Below are 16,300 nucleotides of genomic sequence, written 5' to 3' on the forward strand. Positions count from 1 at the left end.
AAAAACACTCCCCAAACAGCACATGATGCAAAGAAAAAAAGAGGCGCAATGAGGTAGCTGTGTGAGTAAGATAAGCGACCCTAGTGGCCGACACAAACACCTGGCCCATCTAGGAGTGGCACTGCAGTGTCACGCAGGATGGCCCTTCCAAAAAACACTCCCCAAACAGCACATGACGCAAAGAAAAAAAGAGGCGCAATGGGGTAGCTGTGTGAGTAAGATAAGCGACCCTAGTGGCCGACACAAACACCTGGCCCATCTAGGAGTGGCACTGCAGTGTCACGCAGGATGGCCCTTGATGGTGTAGGAGCTTCCTTTTAAATGGCAAATATATATTGATTCAAGCTTTTTCACATTAACTAAGATATTTACTGCTCCTCACTTCTTTAGGTTCGTGTTTCCTTAAAAGCTTCACAGATATGTTAAAAGCAACATTGTATTTCAAAGCATGAATTACTCATTGTTATAACGCCAGATGTATCCAAGGCCAGTCAAGCATATCGCCAAAAGTTCTGAACATCGGGGAGGATTTTGACCTGTCCTGACCTCCAGAAAGGATGTTCCGGGAAAGCTGATAATCGCAAAGCAATAAATATATTTTAATTGCCAAATTGTAATCTTATTTGACAAATGACGTGTTTCAGTTTTCAAGACATACATGGTGTATTTTGATTGGCTAAATGTATTGGCACACATGAATCCTTTGTTCTTTTGCTATAAAATAAAGCCATGATGGCCCCTAAGACAGATCAACTATGAACTGCTTAGGTTACACAATGATCCTGTGTCATCTATTCATTCACTGATCTCCAACCGGTTGCTAAGGGGAACAGCATTCTGACTGATGACTGAAGAGAGTTCATAATCAGACCTGAATAGGTTAACATACCCTATCATTTTGGGATCTCGTCCGGGATATTCCAGCATCTCCTCCACTGGCAATAAATCCTCTGATCTTTCAGGAACCGCTGATAACAAAAAAAAAAAAAAAACGGTAAGTGAGATTTATTGTGTAGATTTCTACCTGCTCACTTGAAATCAGCGCTTCTTGTGTAAATCAAGTGGAAGTCCAGTCGGGAAGGTCAGAGAATATTTTAAAGAGCCCAGCGTCAGTCAGAAGAAATTTTTTTAAGGTACCATACATGTATGTTATATTGTTGAATTATGTTATATTGTTGAATTATGTTATATTGTTGAATTGTGGGTAAATAATTCCAGATAAATTGTCACAAGTGCACAGGGGGAATTAATCAAGTATGCAGAAAACTTTTAATTTGTGCAAGTATTAATGCATGTTTATTAAGAAAATAGAGCCGTTTTATAAAGGTGGCGCATGGCCAAGATATGTTCTAATGCTGATAACCAGTTTGAATTGATAAATAACCAAAGAGGTATATGCAAATCTTGTACCTGTGTTGTTGTGTTAAGAAAATACAAAGGGTCTGTAGCACCAAGATTGCTGGCAATTACAAGCACTGAAGTCTCATTTGGTTATGTGGAAAATGATGATGAATTTTATTGTACAAAAGGTTGTCATTTTAAAAAGAGAATTGTTGGAACATTACATTAAGAATGATTGATTTAACATCATAACCTATTGGCCTAGGAACCACATAATCCCAGGTCTAAGACCCAAGTGCCCGTGCAGCCTCAAACAGCTGCCGTGCACGCAGATAACAGATATAGGATTTACTGTCATCTTTGTTTTTGTATCCTTGCACTGTTATATGTACTCTGTCAATATGCTTTTGAAAAGGTGGGGGGGAGTCGGGTTGTCTGCTGAATAAATGAAACTAGATTCTCCTACACACACTGATAGGTATTTCTCACATCCAAGCAGTCCCCGGTGTTAGCTGTTACTTTACAAGCCATATAGGCAGGGGGGTAGACCCTTGGAGTAACTTAACAATAATATTAGGGACGCATCTCAGTGATCCAGAAGAAATAATCTATTATGCAGGTCTCACTTGGGGAGCAGTACTAACAGATCTTCCACAAAAGCAGGGAGGAAGGGGCAACACTACAACCCCAGTCATTTGTCCACAGACGGATTGAAGAAGCTCTTTAGGATAATTTTCAAAAGAGCAGGCTTCCCGTCAGAGGGGACACTTGACCTAGAGACAACCCCAGTCATTTGTCCACAGACGGATTGAAGAAGCTCTTTAGGTAGAGATTCTTTAAAAGGAGATTTTAAGTCCCTCAAAAGGAGTTATTAAAATACCACATCAGGATGGGTTCAAACCCGTGGATATTGTTAATAACAGGGAGGGTAATAAATCTCTGAAAGGAATTTCAAAAGAGCAGGCTTCCCGTCAGAGGGGACACTTGACCTAGAAAAATTTGCCTCCTGTAACAAAAGTAGAGAAATGGGACAACCCCAGTCATTTGTCCACAGACGGATTGAAGAAGCTCTTTAGGTAGAGATTCTTTAAAAGGAGATTTTAAGTCCCTCAAAAGGAGTTATTAAAATACCACATCAGGAGGGGTTCCGCGCACGTTCACCCAGGCATGGGAGCGCGGTCTGTAAAGATGTCAGGGCCCGACAAACCCGTGGATATTGTTAATAACAGGGAGGGTAATAAATCTCTGAAAGGAATTTCAAAAGAGCAGGCTTCCCGTCAGAGGGGACACTTGACCTTGGATAATTAAGCATAATAGTAGAGATCAAGCATCCATCTGGATCACTGTAGCAAAAGAATTAGGAGCAGAGAATAGAAGAAGAGATGAGGAAAATGATTTCCCCATTGTACCAGAGTACTCAATAGCACCACAACCAGCGTTAAACTCACTGCCTGTAATTGCAGCAACAGCACCTGCACACTATACCCCACCCCTATACCCAGACATGCATGCACACCAAGGTACCCATAGTATGAACAGAATGAAATTACCTACAAGCTCACTAACAGTGAAATTAAAAAGAGACGAGCAAGGAAAAGAGTGACGAATAATCAGCCCTATCTTAGAAGGATCTGTGGTTGAAAATCCGAATGATTTACCTGAGCTATGTGTACAGAGTATGCCCCAGTGTCCTGATACTTTATCACAAGAAACCCCAACAAGACCAACCAAAGAAACTAGCCACCTAATGCTTCCCTCATGTTTAAACGAGTGGTAGACACCTGGAATCAAGCTGAGTCCAGTAAACAATTGTCCACAATCAGGAACTATAGGCGAAAGGGTGCAAATCAGGTGAAGAGGAGAAGCAAGGGGTCAAGACACAGCCTCTACAGCTTTTCATGCCCAGGTGCATAATGTACAGAATAAACTGACATATTTTCCAGAAAGATTGTGTCCGGTATGTCAGTTTTGCGTTCCAGAAGGATATGAACATTGCCCAAATTGTGGAAACTGGATTTCACACCATGAACCACCATGCCAAGATATCTATGCGACTAGAAATACTGAAAGACGGTCATCATTGCCTGTTTCTCTGTATCCAGCACAAGTACAGAGAATACGCAACCCAGATAATGCAGCCAGGACGAACGAACCATACATCGTACAGAGCCAACACCACAAACCATGGTATGGCAATGACCTCGCAAATATAGTTGCAGAGTCCCCAGATCCTAGAAAGAAAAAAAAACCCAACAGCAGTTTATGCCTATATGGAAAGAATTCAAACCATATGGACACCGGCATGGGTCGACTACCACCAGTTGTGTGAGGCTATACTAGGACCAGCAACTGCCCAAACAGTAAGCACCATGTTAAAAGCAGATGCAGTAGATGATTGCCCAGCCATAACGGACGTTCCGACAGAGAAAAATAGAACAACGTTTGAAAGTGGAAAGATGTACATGACAAGACTTAAGAGATGGTGTCATGCACAGACACTCAGGGCACCAGCAGCCCCAGACTTGAAACAGGAAAAGACTGAGTCCATCAGAACTTACTATGATAAAGTCACTATACGACACACAAGATGATAGAATATGAAAGTGTGCAACTCCTGTGTCGGCAACAGTGTACTCAGTCACCACTGGCAGTTCGATAAAAGTGACTTTACCTACAGGAGACCCAAGGGTTTCAAGAGCTGTTTTTATGCACAACCAGATTCCTCTACGTTTACTTACAGATCAAGCCATTGCACCGACTGGATTGGGAGGTTAAGCCCTACCCCTGCAAGAAAGCAAAGATGTAACCTGAAATACAAGCTGCTATACAAGACTATATCTCACAGGAAAAGTAAGAGAAAGAGGAACAACAACTCCCAGCATAAACATCATTATGTTAAACACCAGCCTGGGTGGACTTGGACTAAGAAAATGACATGCCAGCAGCAGTGAGAAAGAATATGCAAGTGAAGAAAGGACAAAGTATGAAGAATAATGAATGAATCATAAAGAGAGGTGATTGGAAAAAAGAAAAGTTGAGAAACAATATGAAGGTTGCATGAAAGTTTGGAGACTAAAGGAAGTCTGCTTTAAGAAGGACAAAGAAAGACATCTGACAAGTGGTCAGTACTACCTGGCAAGATTACAGAGATAATGCCATGATTTAAAGCAACAGAAGCTCTGGGGTTTAAAGCAAATAATAAGGAACAAGACAGAAAAAGTTCCAGAAAACAAATGAATGATGCTTCTTCTGCCAATATGAAGTACAAGCTTCTTCAGGTACTCCCCAGTGAACATAATGTCTCCAGAAGAAACAGCAGAAGGTATGATTACAGTCACCTTGCCCACTGGAGAAATACGTTTGTGCCTAATGAATGCTGGAGCCGGCACACGCAGAAGACAGCAGAGGGAGATTCCACAAGAACTGGTGATATCAGAAATTCTTAAAGGGACAGGAGATGAGAGAAATGCAGTCACCAATACCAGCCCAATTCTTGACCTCGGAGTACATGTCCAGTGACTTTGCTGAAGCACAATGTACTAAAGCTTATCCAAGGAGAATACAGTACACACCAGCAGAAGTTTAACTTTCCAGCAACTTATCAAAGGAAAGAACAAAAAGCCATTTAGAAGCAAGTTAAAACAGAAGTTCAGTATTGACTCATTCCAGCAGTACCAGTTGTAGAAGAAAGGAAGCAATACTACTGGACCAGGATAGCTTTGTGGAGGGGCTATATCACCAAGTGATTTATCCACAAAACACACAGCTAAATACAGGATGTGAATGAACTGCTGATTGCCACCACCACTACTAAAAAAAAGCACTAAGAAGGGGCAGTGTCCTTAGTGAAGTTTCTGAAAGACCAAGACTGCAGAGCCTCAGAAGGAGAAATTGCAGCTAGTCAAGCAAGAGTTAATCTTCCTAGGACACTCAAGGTACCAGACATCTAACAAAAGTGAAAAGGAAAAGATTCAGACTGCAAGCTAAGATGCCAACTAGTGTCAAGCAAGTCAGATGATCATTCCTGGGCCTAGTAGGACACTACAGAACACGGATACCTCTAGCACCAGTCTACATGCAAGCATTGTATGACAACACTGAAAGGGAGGAGGGTCCGCATCCTACATACAGCAACAGATGAATTAGGCTATTGAACAGTTGGAAACAGCAGTTGCCTCATCTCAAGCCCTAGAACTACCTGACTATTAAAGAAGGAGGCCATACATAGAAGTCCTTATGCAAAATCATGGACTGAGGTGAAGACCAGTGGCCTACAACTTAAGCAAACTTGACAGCGGTAATCAAAGAGTACCTACCGTAATCAAAGAGTACCTACCGGCATCAGAGCAGTAATAGCAGCAACAGTCCTAGAAGAGTATAAGAGCACAGAGACAGTGATGAATCAGAAGTCCTAGAAGAGGACAAGAGCACAGGCATAGTGCTGAATCATGAACTTATCATCCAGGGTCCACATGCAGGTACAGAGAAGCTTCAACAAGCAAGAACCAAACACCTGTCAGTGGCAAGGCTGACCATGTATGAAGTAGCACTGCCAAAGTGCGACAAGTAACCATCAGAAGATGTATTACCCTCAACGCAGCAACCCTTTTCCAACATTAATCAATAAAGGTGTTGAATCTCAAGATTCAAAAGGAGGGAAAATCAGATTATCTACTGATGAATGGGAAAGCCAGAAGTTTCTAATATTCACTCACGAAGGTAAACAATATGGTTGGACACAATTACCCCAAGGGGGAGCCACTAGTCCATCAGATTTCTCAGAGGCAATGGCATTAATCCTGCAGATATGGAGACCACACTTTACATACACCCAGTTAGTTCAATATGTCGATGATCTGCTTATTGCTGCACAGACAGAAGAGAAGTGCAAAAAGGAAACAGTATCACTACGCATCTTTTTGGCAGAAGAAGATTGCAGAGTGTCAAAAGACAAGCTTCAGCTAGTACAGAAAAAAGTTGTCTTCTTAGGACACTGCATATCTCAAGGAACAAGGCACCTTACTGATAAAAGAACAAAAGCAATAACTCAAGAAAAAACCCCAAGAACATTAAAAGAAATCAGAGCTTTCCTGGGCCTTATTGGTTATTGCAGAGAATGGATACCCTCAGCCTCATTACTGATGCAACCCCTATATGAATTAATAAAAAAGGAGGCGTCAGCAGAAAACAGGGACACCATTGAAGAAGCAGTAAGACAACTAAAGCAAACCATAATAACAGCCCCAGCATTGGGATTGCCTGATTACACTGTGTATACAAGTACCTCACGCTGTAACAGAAATATTAAGTCAAGAAAATAGCAAGCATCTTTCTGCAGCCAGACTTACCAAATATGAAGTGATTGCCTAGCCTTCATGGAATTAGAGACTTTACCTCTCCCTAATGTCCAAGATACACCATTGGACAATCCAGACATGAACCTGTTCGTCGATGGATCAAGATATTATGATAATGGATCCCCAAGGACAGGATATGCAGTAACAACTGAAACTGAAGTCATAGACTCTGGAGCATTGCTACCAAGTATGTCAGCACAAGAAGCAGAACTCATAGCAATGACCAAAGCCTGCATACATGCTGAAAACATGACAGCTAACATCTAGTCCCAGGATTACGCTGTTATATGGAAAAGTAGGGACTTCAAAAGTGCAAACGGAAAACCCATCAAACATGCCAGTTTGATTATGGAACTCTTCAGAGCATTGGAACTACCTAAAAGAATTGGAATAATCAAGGTACAAGCACATACTAAGAGCCAAACCATGGAAGCTAAAGGAAATGCATTTGCAGATGCAGAAGCCAAGAGAATTGCCTTACAATCAAAAGAACCTGAGCAAGTCTTCGTAGCTCAAGATGTGAAGCAAATGCCTAGTGAACAGGAGCTGATCAAAATTCAACAACAAGCATCACAAGGAGAAAAGGAGAAATGGAGACGATTGGGGGCAGAAGAAGATGAACATGGACTTTGGAAGTCAAGAGAATTGAAGTACTGTCTACCAGCAGCTCTATTTCCACCTATGTTACAAGTAGCTCATGGACAAGTACACCATTCAAAGGAAGCCACGGTGAATAGAGTACAAGAGCATTGGATAGCTCCAGGCTTCAATAAAGCTGCAACAAACTTTGTAGCAGGATGCTGGATCTGTGGAATCAGCAATCCAGAAAAAAGAACCAAGACACCTCTAGGAACTATACCCAAAGCCTCTTACCCATTTGAAAGACTACAAATTGACTATATACAGTGGCGACGAAGCAGTCCATATGAATATGTGCTAGTAGCAACGGACATGTTTAGTCACTGGGCCGAAGCCTGGCCAGTAAGCAAAGCCACAGCAAAAACCACTGCAAAGAAACTGATAGCAGAAGTAGTATGTAGATTTGGGATACCTGAGGTTATAGAATCAGATAGAGGTACACATTTCACGGGAGAAGTCATGCAGCATATAATGAAAGATTTGGGGGTACAGCAGGCCGTCCATGTGCCTTACCAGCCCCAGGCGAGTGGGAGGGGGGACATCTGAACTTTGACCTTAAGCTAAAACTACAGAAATGACAGAAACCAAAAGAACTTGTCCAGAATGCCTACCTATTGTCTTGTTTAATATTAGGACCACACCCATGAAACCTAGTAAACTGACTCCATATAAATATTGTTTGGGTCAGCTCTAAGAACAGATTGTTATTATCCACAACAATTACAACATAATCATGATGATTTTTACAGGTTATGTACAGGAGGTCTGTAAAACATTGACTAACCTCCATTGCCGAGTGTTTTCTTCCATTCCAGACCCAGAAGGATCAGCTACGCATAAGCTAAATCCAGGAGATTGGGTCTATTTAAAGAGACATGTGAGAAAGACCTTTGAACCAAGATATGATGGTCCATATCAAGTGCTGCTAACCATGTCTACCTTAAATTAAGATGAAAGGTCGTGATACTTGATTACATGCATCCCACTCAAAGAAGCTGACAGTGACTCTCCAGCCAGAAGAATGAAGTTGCTTATCCTTTGATTGTTGTTAGGGGAAATTCCCAAGGTTTGGACTATAAGTCCAGGGGACTGGTTTACTGAAAGAAAATAGTTCAGGCCTAGATAGTGTAGGTAGATATTAGGGAGAAAAAGTGGAATCAAAAAGAGGGGAAATGATGGTGTAGGAGCTTCCTTTTAAATGGCAAATATATATTGATTCAAGCTTTTTCACATTAACTAAGATATTTACTGCTCCTCACTTCTTTAGGTTCGTGTTTCCTTAAAAGCTTCACAGATATGTTATAAGCAACATTGTATTTCAAAGCATGAATTACTCATTGTTATAACGCCAGATGTATCCAAGGCCAGTCAAGCATATCGCCAAAAGTTCTGAACATCGGGGAGGATTTTGACCTGTCCTGACCTCCAGAAAGGATGTTCCGGGAAAGCTGATAATCGCAAAGCAATAAATATATTTTAATTGCAAATTGTAATCTTATTTGACAAATGACGTGTTTCAGTTTTCAAGACATACATGGTGTATTTTGATTGGCTAAATGTATTGGCACACATGAATCCTTTGTTCTTTTGCTATAAAATAAAGCCATGATGGCCCCTAAGACAGATCAACTATGAACTGCTTAGGTTACACAATGATCCTGTGTCATCTATTCATTCACTGATCTCCAACCGGTTGCTAAGGGGAACAGCATTCTGACTGATGACTGAAGAGAGTTCATAATCAGACCTGAATAGGTTAACATACCCTATCACCCTTCAAAAAAATACTCCCCAAACAGCACATGACGCAAAGAAAAATGAAAGAAAAAAGAGGTGCAAGATGGAATTGTCCTTGGGCCCTCCCACCCACCCTTATGTTGTATAAACAGGACATGCACACTTTAACCAACCCATCATTTCAGTGACAGGGTCTGCCACACGACTGTGACTGAAATGACGGGTTGGTTTGGACCCCCACCAAAAAAGAAGCAATTAATCTCTCCTTGCACAAACTGGCTCTACAGAGGCAAGATGTCCACCTCATCATCATCCTCCGATATATCACCGTGTACATCCCCCTCCTCACAGATTATCAATTCGTCCCCACTGGAATCCACCATCTCAGCTCCCTGTGTACTTTGTGGAGGCAATTGCTGCTGGTCAATGTCTCCACGGAGGAATTGATTATAATTCATTTTAATGAACATCATCTTCTCCACATTTTCTGGAAGTAACCTCGTACGCCGATTGCTGACAAGGTGAGCGGCGGCACTAAACACTCTTTCGGAGTACACACTTGTGGGAGGGCAACTTAGGTAGAATAAAGCCAGTTTGTGCAAGGGCCTCCAAATTGCCTCTTTTTCCTGCCAGTATAAGTACGGACTGTCTGACGTGCCTACTTGGATGCGGTCACTCATATAATCCTCCACCATTCTTTCAATGGGGAGAGAATCATATGCAGTGCCAGTAGACGACATGTCCGACTCCGTAATCGTTGTCAGGTCCTTCAGTCCGGACCAGATGTCAGCATCAGCAGTCGCTCCAGACTGCCCTGCATCACCGCCAGCGGATGGGCTCGGAATTCTGAGCCTTTTCCTCGCACCCCCAGTTGCGGGAGAATGTGAAGGAGGAGATGTTGACAGGTCGCGTTCCGCTTGACTTGACAATTTTCTCACCAGCAGGTCTTTGAACCCCAGCAGACTTGTGTGTGCCGGAAAGAGAGATCCAAGGTAGGTTTTAAATCTAGGATCGAGCATGGTGGCCAAAATGTAGTGCTCTGATTTCAACGGATTGACCACCCGTGAATCCTTGTTAAGCGAATTAAGGGCTCCATCCACAAGTCCCACATGCCTAGCGGAATCGCTCTGTGTTAGCTCCTCCTTCAATGTCTCCAGCTTCTTCTGCAAAAGCCTGATGAGGGGAATGACCTGACTCAGGCTGGCAGTGTCTGAACTGACTTCACGTGTGGCAAGTTCAAAGGGCAGCAGAACCTTGCACAACGTTGAAATCATTCTCCACTGCGCTTGAGACAGGTGCATTCCACCTCCTATATCGTGCTCAATTGTATAGGCTTGAATGGCCTTTTGCTGCTCCTCCAACCTCTGAAGCATATATAGGGTTGAATTCCACCTCGTTACCACTTCTTGCTTCAGATGATGGCAGGGCAGGTTCAGGCGTTTTTGGTGTTGCTCCAGTCTTCTGTACGTGGTGCCTGTACGCCGAAAGTGTCCCGCAATTCTTCTGGCCACCGACAGCATCTCTTGCACGCCCCTCTCGTTTTTTAAATAATTCTGCACCACCAAATTCAAGGTATGTGCAAAACATGGGACGTGCTGGAATTTGCCCATATTTAATGCACACACAATATTGCTGGCGTTGTCCGATGCCACAAATCCACAGGAGAGTCCAATTGGGGTAAGCCCTTCCGCGATGATCTTCCTCAGTTGCCGTAAGAGGTTTTCAGCTGTGTGCGTATTCTGGAAACCGGTGATACAAAGCGTAGCCTGCCTAGGAAAGAGTTGGCGTTTGCGAGATGCTGCTACTGGTGCCGCCGCTGCTGTTCTTGCGGCGGGAGTCCATACATCTACCCAGTGGGCTGTCACAGTCATATAGTCCTGACCCTGCCCTGCTCCACTTGTCCACATGTCCGTGGTTAAGTGGACATTGGGTACAGCTGCATTTTTTAGGACACTGGTGAGTCTTTTTCTGACGTCCGTGTACATTCTCGGTATCGCCTGCCTAGAGAAGTGGAACCTAGATGGTATTTGGTAACGGGGGCACACTACCTCAAGAAATTGTCTAGTTCCCTGTGAACTAACTGCGGATACCGGACGCACGTCTAACACCAACATAGTTGTCAAGGCCTCAGTTATCCGCTTTGCAACAGGATGACTGCTGTGATATTTCATCTTCCTCGCAAAGGACTGTTGGACAGTCAATTGCTTGGTGGAAGTAGTAAAAGTGGGCTTACGACTTCCCCTCTGGGATGACCATCGACTCCCAGCAGCAACAACAGCAGCGCCAGCAGCAGTAGGCGTTACACGCAAGGATGCATCGGAGGAATCCCAGGCAGGAGAGGACTCGTCAGAATTGCCAGTGACATGGCCTGCAGGACTATTGGCATTCCTGGGGAAGGAGGAAATTGACACTGAGGGAGTTGGTGGGGTGGTTTGCGTGAGATTGGTTACAAGAGGAAGGGATTTACTGGTCAGTGGACTGCTTCCGCTGTCGCCCAAAGTTTTTGAACTTGTAACTGACTTATTATGAATGCGCTGCAGGTGACGTATAAGGGAGGATGTTCCGAGGTGGTTAACGTCCTTACCCCTACTTATTACAGCTTGACAAAGGCAACACACGGCTTGACACCTGTTGTCCGCATTTGTGTTGAAATACCTCCACACCGAAGAGCTGATTTTTTTGGTATTTTCACCAGGCATGTCAATGGCCATATTCCTCCCACGGACAACAGGTGTCTCCCCGGGTGCCTGACTTAAACAAACCACCTCACCATCAGAATCCTCCTGGTCAATTTCCTCCCCAGCGCCAGCAACACCCATATCCTCCTCATCCTGGTGTACTTCAACACTGACATCTTCAATCTGACTATCAGGAACTGGACTGCGGGTGCTCCTTCCAGCACTTGCAGGGGGCGTGCAAATGGTGGAAGGCGCATGCTCTTCACGTCCAGTGTTGGGAAGGTCAGGCATCGCAACCGACACAATTGGACTCTCCTTGTGGATTTGGGATTTCGAAGAACGCACAGTTCTTTGCTGTGCTTTTGCCAGCTTGAGTCTTTTCATTTTTCTAGCGAGAGGCTGAGTGCTTCCATCCTCATGTGAAGCTGAACCACTAGCCATGAACATAGGCCAGGGCCTCAGCCGTTCCTTGCCACTCCGTGTGGTAAATGGCATATTGGCAAGTTTACGCTTCTCCTCCGACAATTTTATTTTAGATTTTTGAGTCCTTTTTTTACTGATATTTGGTGTTTTGGATTTTACATGCTCTGTACTATGACATTGGGCATCGGCCTTGGCAGACAACGTTGCTGGCATTTCATCGTCTCGGCCATGACTAGTGGCGGCAGCTTCAGCACGAGGTGGAAGTCGATCTTGATCTTTCCCTATTTTTGGAACCTCAACATTTTTGTTCTCCATATTTTAATAGGCACAACTAAAAGGCACCTCAGGTAAACAATGGAGATGGATGGATACTAGTATACTTATGGATGACGAGCGACTGCCGACACAGAGGTAGCTACAGCCGTGGACTACCGTACTGTGTCTGCTGCTAATATAGACTGGATGATAATGAGATAAAATTAAAATATATATATATATATCACACTAGTACTGCAGCCGGACAGGTATATATTATGTAATGACGGACCTGCTGGACACTGTCTGTCAGCACTGCAGACTCCTAAAGTAAGCTACTAGTATCAAGAAGATAGAAAAAAAAAACCACGGGTAGGTGGTATACAATTATGGATGGACGAGCGACTGCCGACACAGAGGTAACTACAGCCGTGGACTACCGTACTGTGTCTGCTGCTAATATAGACTGGATGATAATGAGATAAAATTAAAATATATATATATATCACACTAGTACTGCAGCCGGACAGGTATATATTATGTAATGACGGACCTGCTGGACACTGTCTGTCAGCACTGCAGACTCCTAAAGTAAGCTACTAGTTTCAAGAAGATAGAAAAAAAAAAACCACGGGTAGGTGGTATACAATTATGGATGGACGAGCGACTGCCGACACAGAGGTAGCTACAGCCGTGGACTACCGTACTGTGTCTGCTGCTAATATAGACTGGATGATAATGAGATAAAATTAAAATATATATATATATCACACTAGTACTGCAGCCGGACAGGTATATATTATGTAATGACGGACCTGCTGGACACTGTCTGTCAGCACTGCAGACTCCTAAAGTAAGCTACTAGTATCAAGAAGATAGAAAAAAAAAAAACCACGGGTAGGTGGTATACAATTATGGATGGACGAGCGACTGCCGACACAGAGGTAGCTACAGCCGTGGACTATCGTACTGTGTCTGCTGCTAATATAGACTGGATGATAATGAGATAAAATTAAAATATATATATATTATATATCACACTAGTACTGCAGCCGGACAGGTATATATTATGTAATGACGGACCTGCTGGACACTGTCTGTCAGACTCAGCACTGCAGACTCCTAAAGTAAGCTACTAGTATCAAGAAGATAGAAAAAAAAAAACCACGGGTAGGTGGTATACAATTATGGATGGACGAGCGACTGCCGACACAGAGGTAGCTACAGCCGTGGACTACCGTACTGTGTCTGCTGCTAATATAGACTGGATGATAATGAGATAAAATTAATATATATATATATATATATATACAGTATATATCACACTAGTACTGCAGCCGGACAGGTATATATTATGTAATGACGGACCTGCTGGACACTGTCTGCAGAATGTGTTTATAAAAACACCACACGACGAGTGTTTAACTTTTTCAGGCTGACAATCACAATATACTGGTGGTCAGCAGACAATCACAATACTGGTGGTCAGTGGTCACTGGTCAGTCACACTGGCAGTGGCACTCTGGCAGCAAAAGTGTGCACTGTACTTAAAATATGTACTCCTGCTATAACTGCTCCCCAGTCTCCCCCACAATTAAGCTGTGTGAGCAGTGAGCACTCAGCACAGTCAGATAATGATATACAGTATTACATATAATGCAGCACACTGGGCTGAGCACAGATATGGTATGTGACTGTGTCACACTGTGTATCGGTTTTTTTCAGGCAGAGAACGGATTAATTAAACTGGTGGTCACTGGTCACACTATCAGCAGCAAGTAGTACTCCTCCTAATAATATGCTCCCCAAAATTTGTGTCTCTCTCTAGTACTCTAGTCTAAACGGAGAGGACGCCAGCCACGTCCTCTCCCTATCAATCTCAATGATGACGTTCGGGCGCGCTCGGGTTAACCGAGCAAGGCGGGAAGATCCGAGTCGCTCGGCCCCGTGTAAAAAAACCTGAAGTTCGGGCGGGTTCGGATTCTGAGGAACCGAACCCGCTCATCTCTACCCTCTATACAGTACACTGACCTCTATATACCTGCTAGTACATCCCTGATGCCTATATTCCCTAAGCTAAATCCCAGACGCCTCTATTCCCTACGCTACATCCCTGACGCCTCTATTCCCTATGCTACATCCCTGACGCCTCTATACCCTACGCTACATCCCTGATGCCTCTATTCCCTACGCTACATTCCTGATGCCTCTATAACCTACGCTACATCCCTGACGCCTCTATACCCTACGCTACATCCCTGACGCCTCTATACAGTACAATGCATTACTGATCCCTCTAGACCATACATCCTCATTACATCAGTGAGATAGTGAAACACTGGAAAAAATAAGAATTTACTTACCGATAATTCTATTTCTCATAGTCCGTAGTGGATGCTGGGGACTCCGTAAGGACCATGGGGAATAGCGGCTCCGCAGGAGACTGGGCACATCTAAAGAAAGCTTTAGGACTAGCTGGTGTGCACTGGCTCCTCCCCCTATGACCCTCCTCCAAGCCTCAGTTAGGATACTGTGCCCGGACGAGCGTACACAATAAGGAAGGATTTTGAATCCCGGGTAAGACTCATACCAGCCACACCGATCACACCGTATAACTTGTGATCTGAACCCAGTTAACAGTATGATAACAGAGGAGCCTCTGAAAAGATGGCTCCCAACAATAATAACCCGATTTTTGTAACAATAACTATGTACAAGTATTGCAGACAATCCGCACTTGGGATGGGCGCCCAGCATCCACTACGGACTATGAGAAATAGAATTATCGGTAAGTAAATTCTTATTTTCTCTAACGTCCTAAGTGGATGCTGGGGACTCCGTAAGGACCATGGGGATTATACCAAAGCTCCCAAACGGGCGGGAGAGTGCGGATGACTCTGCAGCACCGAATGAGAGAACTCCAGGTCCTCCTCAGCCAGGGTATCAAATTTGTAGAATTTAGCAAACGTGTTTGCCCCTGACCAAGTAGCTGCTCGGCAAAGTTGTAAAGCCGAGACCCCTCGGGCAGCCGCCCAAGATGAGCCCACTTTCCTTGTGGAACGGGCTTTTACAGATTTTAGCTGTGGCAGGCCTGCCACAGAATGTGCAAGCTGAATTGCACTACAATCCAACGAGCAATAGTCTGCTTAGAAGCAGAAACACCCAGCATGTTGGGTGCATACAGGATAAACAGCGAGTCAGATTTCCTGACTCCAGCCATCCTGGAAACATCTTTTTCAGGGCCCTGACAACATCCAGCAACCTGGATTCCTCCAAGTCCCTAGTAGCCGCAGGCACCACAATAGGTTGGTTCAGGTGAAAACGCTGGAACCACCTTAGGGAGAAACTGAGGACGAGTCCTCAATTCCGCCCTGTCCGAATGGAAAATCAGATAAGGGCTTTCACAGGATAAAGCCGCCAATTCTGACACGCGCCTGGCCGAGGCCAGGGCCAACAGCATGACCACTTTCCATGTGAGATATTTTAACTCCACAGATTTAAGTGGTTCAAACCAATGTGACTTTTGGAACCCAAACTACATTGAGATCCCAAATTGCCACTGGAGGCACAAAAGGAGGCTGTATATGCAGTACCCCTTTTACAAACGTCTAAACTTCAGGGACTGAAGCTAGTTCTTTTTTGGAAGAAAATTGACAGGGCCGAAATCTGAACCTTAATGGACCCCAATTTCAGGCCCATAAACACTCCTGTATGCAGGAAATGTAGGAATCGACCCAGTTGAATTTCCTCCGTCGGGCCTTACTGGCCTCGCACTACGCAACATATTTTCGCCAATTGCGGTGATAATGTTTTTTGCGGTTACATCCTTCCTGGCTATTGATCAGGATAGGGATGACTTCATCCGGAATG

Source organism: Pseudophryne corroboree, unplaced genomic scaffold (assembly GCF_028390025.1).
Source record: "Pseudophryne corroboree isolate aPseCor3 unplaced genomic scaffold, aPseCor3.hap2 scaffold_162, whole genome shotgun sequence".
NCBI lineage: Eukaryota > Metazoa > Chordata > Amphibia > Anura > Myobatrachidae > Pseudophryne > Pseudophryne corroboree.